Source organism: Triticum aestivum, chromosome 7D, assembly GCF_018294505.1.
Source record: "Triticum aestivum cultivar Chinese Spring chromosome 7D, IWGSC CS RefSeq v2.1, whole genome shotgun sequence".
Classification (NCBI taxonomy): Eukaryota; Viridiplantae; Streptophyta; class Magnoliopsida; order Poales; family Poaceae; genus Triticum; species Triticum aestivum.
This window is the reverse complement of record NC_057814.1, coordinates 72,416,011-72,421,031: the sequence shown is the minus strand read 5'-3', so window position 1 is coordinate 72,421,031 and position 5,021 is coordinate 72,416,011. Positions and strand designations below refer to the sequence as shown.

The 5,021-nt window shown below is 45.8% G+C and overlaps 1 long non-coding RNA gene across 2 annotated transcripts; it reads left to right on the top strand.

The window, feature by feature from the left end:
* Positions 1-1,454: 1,454 nt before the first annotated feature.
* LOC123166643 (uncharacterized) lies at positions 1,455-4,254 on the top strand. Of its 2 annotated transcripts, none has more exons than XR_006483638.1 (7): positions 1,455-1,469; positions 1,585-1,834; positions 2,138-2,403; positions 2,520-2,771; positions 2,958-3,325; positions 3,405-3,458; positions 3,542-4,254. It is a non-coding gene; the product is annotated as an uncharacterized lncRNA (long non-coding RNA). The 2 variants fall into 2 exon arrangements; XR_006483637.1 differs by having other exon boundaries at positions 2,897-3,325.
* Positions 4,255-5,021: the final 767 nt, after the last annotated feature.

Here is a 5,021-nt window from a genome sequence, read left to right as displayed (position 1 = left end):
CACCTTGGCGGGAACCCTCTTCCTGGGTTTCTCGCCCTCAACATCGTCACCAGGGTCATCGCCTCTGATCTTATAACGCAATGCAGTGCATACAGGGCATTCATTCAAATTCTCGTATTCACCGCGGTAGAGGATGCAGTCGTTAATGCATGCATGTATCTTCAGAACCTCTAAACCTAGAGGGCAGACAACCTTCTTTGCTTCGTACGTACTGGCGGGCAACTCGTTATTCTTCGGAAACATATTCTTCAACATTTTCAGCAAATTTTCAAATGATGAGTCAGCTACACCTTCCTGTGCCTTCCATTTTAGCAAATCCAGTGTGCAGCCCAGCTTTTTCAGACTATTATCGCATCCTGGGTACAACGACTTTTTGTGATCCTCTAACATGCGATCCAAATTCTCCCTCTCCTTGTCAGTTTCGCAGCGTTTTCGTGCATCAGCAATGGTCCGACCAAGATCATCAGCGGGCTCATCATGTGCCTCTTCTTCACCTTCACCTAACCCTTCCCCACCTTCAGCATCATCCTCCATGAAAGTATCACCGAAATGATCATGATAGTTGTCATCAATATCATCCCCTTCTTCATCTTCTTCCATTCTAACCCCTCTTTCTCCATGCTTGGTCCAACAATTATAGCTTCGCATGAAACCGTGCCGAAGCAGGTGCATGTGAACGTCTCTTGAGGAGGAGTAACCCTTCTGATTCTTACAGACAGCACATGGACAGATAATAAAACCTCGCTGCTTGTTCGCATTTGCCACTACGAGGAAATCTTTCAAACCCGTAGTGAACTCGCCGGAGAGTCGGGGACCGTACATCCATTGCCGATTCATCTGCATTATTATTATATAAAGTATATAATTAACCATCATGCATTTGTTAAACTAACTAGCTAGAAATAATACAAATTAAACAATGAACTACACACATGCATATTTTATCAATGACACATGAAAGGTTCAAGTTGCTAACCGCGACCGCGGAGGAAAAATAAATGAGAAAGCTCAAGTGTGGCTCGGACACTTCATATCATGTTTGTTTCAGGCTCTCGGGCATTTCATCGAACACCTTGTGTGCATAGGAGGAACCAAAAGCAAACCCACCACCCCCTTCTGAATATTGTGAAGTGAGCTGAGTCCTATATATAGGGATGGGCCTTTAGTCCCGGTTGGCCTGGCCAACCGCGACTAAAGGCCTTCGGGGACCTTTAGTCCCGGTTGGCCAGGCCAACCGGGACTAAAGCCCCTCCCGTCCGCCAGCTGTCGACCGAGCGCACTGGGCCCAGATAGTTGGTCGCGGGTCTCCTCCCGAACCGCGACTAAAGACCCCTTTTGTCGCGGTTCGATTATTTTAGGGACTAATGGGGGCGTATGGAAGCCTCTTTTTCTACTAGTGGTTCTGCACCGGCGGCTACTGGAAAAATTGATGATTCTGGGCTTGAGTTCCTGCCCGATGTCGTTGACAGGTTTGTTCCCGCAGATCTGCAAATAGTTTTTGAGGATTTGTTCTGTATGCTACCTTACTTGTAGAAGAAATCTAACAACCGGATCTTGGTGGTGATCATTGCTATCTTCTTGCAGGTTACGAGGGGAGTTAGCCGAGAACCTTGTGCATCCAGATCCGGTTCCTCTGGTCTTATTGCCCAACAGCGGAGCCGGCCTTTCCGTCCCTGCAGACTCGAATGCTGTGTCTGGATGCGCTCAACAGCTTGGCGGCGATGGGACCGGTAGGGCAGCAGTTGGGGTCGGACCGTCATCCGGATGCATCTGCAACAAGGTCGGCGCAGGCGACTGACCGAGTCAATCGAGAGGCACCTGGGTGGACAAAAAGGTCTGAGCAGAAATCCTCCCGGGTTAGTCTGTATTTTGTTTAACTGTGACTGAACGTTCGTCTCCAGTGCACATGTTTTGTCAGTAAAATGAGCTTAGTTTGCAATATCGCTAGCAAAAAGACCATATTCAAATAGTAAGCCGTGGCATTGCAGCCAATCTGTAGTTGTGCCTAAGTTTAACTGTTAGAATCACATTCACCATACTGTTAGTATTTTGCAGTAGAACTAATAGATGGAATACTATTCTTGTATTAGAACTCATAGTCTGAAACTCTGAATAATGAACGCCTGGAAAAGTGCAGATTACGGCTGGGCAGTGCACCACCTGACAGGACACCATGTCCCTCTCGGTTGAGCCCTTTGGAGCAATCGATTCGCAAATACGCAGAGGAACCTACAAAAAGTGTAATACACCTCACAGGACACCTTGACCTGAGCTTCGATTAACTGGGTGAGGTGACTTATAGAATCTCTATTCTTGGGAGATCCGGTTTGGTATCACATATGGTAAAAAGAGATTAAATGTCGAGAGGACAAATGCTTGCAGGAGATCGTATGTGGTTGTTTGGTAAGTAATGAGCTTTATTCAAATTTATTTTATTTTCAGAGAAATGCCATGTCCCTTGATGTGTTTTTACATGGACGATAGTGTCTGATGTTATGTCTGGTTGGCCTAACACGCAGGGCAAACCGGAGATTTATGAGCACCCGTACATGACACAGATATACGAAATCAGAACAAAGTGGGTGAAACCATATTTCAAAGGGGTTTTCTGCGTGAAGATGACGAACATACAACGCAGTGAGAGCGCGAATCAAATGTTGGAGACGTACATGCCTCCTCAAGCCCAATGCATATTTTTGTTAGGCAGTACATGAGGTTACAGTTTGACTGCGAACGTGAAGAAAGCTACGAGGACAAGAGGATGATGATTTGTAAGTATTTTTTCATGTACAATTTCAGTAGCTCAGAGGAATGCATGCACAGTACGAACCATGTTAAGCGTTCTGTTTATATGTTTGACTGACGGACAAAAAAAAACTAAACCATAATATGGCAGGCTGGAGCTGTCAGGAGTACAAATTTGTGGTTGCCTAAACTAGCTAGTGTTAACGTCTCAGGTTTAGAACATGGTCTGCCGACTGGTATGCTGAAATGTGTTTTGCTACTGACACTTGGCCAACATGCGGAATACAACAATGTGTTTGCCAGTTTTTGAGTGAACTGTGCGCACGGCTAGATTCAAACTTTGAACTGCTAGAAAGGTTAAATGCAAGTACTATAAGGCAGGTGGCAGGATGCCATCCCTCAAAGCAGTATAAGAGTGTAACATCCGGCAGATGTCGTGTTGCCTTTCACCATAGTTGCACATTCAAAAACATTTGAAGCTAGCGTTGCTTGCGATGGCGCCAACGCCTGCTGAAGCCGCCAGGTGTGCCACGGCGATGAGATCCGAATTGGTGGCTCTAGTGGCGGATTGGAGATTCAGGTGAGGAAGTTTCATGTTCTCGCGCCCATCGGGCATTTTTTTCAGCCATGGAGGATTACTAATCTATCACTGCTCGCAGTCATCTTCCTCTTCGTCAAATCTGCCTGCGCAAGACGGTGGCGGAGTGGACAAGGTAAAGTAGCATGGCACTGTCGCTGGTTGTGTGTTCTGGTACAGACTTTTTCACTGAAACAGATGAGCTTGATGCATTTTCAGGGAGAGGTATCCAAGGAGATTGTCGTGAGATTATCATGTTCAAGAAGATGGCACAATATTACAGAGAAGAAGGATACGGCGACCACGATACTTTAGCTATGCAGAATGCAACGGCGGTGACACTGATGTGGACCACGGATCTCATGTAGCGGGTGCGGTGGAAGAAACTGAATCAGCTGAAGAGGAGGAAGTGAGCAGCAGGGGTCCTAAGCTATGCCGTACGCAGGCGTAGTATGAGATGGAAGGATGAATTCGTAACAACGTATGTTTTTTTGAAGTTCAGATATAGTATTACTTAACTAAGCAACTACAGGGATCTCGTCTGCTACAATGCCCAGAATACAATCTGGAGGATAGTTTAGCCACTCCCTACAAACTTTATTACAAACTCCCTCTCTTGCTAAATAATGAGCTGCACTATTAGCAGACCTCCTAACCCAAGTTACATTAAACTCTTGCCTTGTCCTGAGCATTGCTTTTATCTCTTCAATGACCTGTTCAGCAACTGACATGTTTTTACCCGGATCATTGAGCATCCGTACGACAGCCATACAGTCCATCTCGACGTGCAGTTTCTGAAGGTTTAAGTCTATGGCTAATTTAACTGCCCTTTTGCGGGTTAGCAGCTCCGCGTGCTCAGCCGAAGCGACGGCTGCAAAGAACGCACATGCAACCCCTCTGTAGGCCCTCTCGTGATCTCTGTAGATCACTCCTCCTCCATTGTTTCCATTTTTTGTCAGTTGGCCATCAACATTAGCCTTGATCCAACCTTCTCCGGCGGGTTCCATTTTTCCTTGTGCCTTTGCTTCACCACCTGAACCTTACGTCCACACACAGCCACCCATTCCGTGTAATCGCTCCTTCTAAAATGCTTCAGGATTTTTTTTTCTTTTGCAGGTAAAATGCTTCAGGAGTTGAGGTGTCTGTGTGTTAGAATTTTAGATGTCATTTGTATTTTAGAAATGTTGCTGCATGTTTGTGTCAACTGTTTTTATTCGCAAAGTACAACGTTTGGTCTTTATTTCAAAGACTTAAGTATGGTCATGTGGACAATGATTTGTCTTACTGGATTATCTGCTCCCACTTTAATAAACCGACTGTGGTATTAATTAGGTTTAAAACAACTCGGCCTCTATAGTTTAAGTTGACTGGTGTTTGATCCCAACGTAGCAAACGGTGCTACTTTAATTTAAAATTACCAAAAAGCGTGATCATTTATGGGAGCAAATGAGGTGAGGGGATTAGAAAAACCGAGTAGAAGGGGGGTGTGTAATTCGGGCTGCGCGTCACAGTGAGCAGTAAAGAGAAAAGACTTGCCATTGGGCGATGAATTTAATACGGGCTCGGGTGGTAGCTGTTTGTGAGTCCGTCGAGTGAACGGCTCAGCCGGCTTCAGAAAAGTTACCGAGCCGTGCAATACTACCTGATCCGCGAGAGATATGCGACGGGCCGTCGCATTCATTGCGCCCCAGAGCTATCG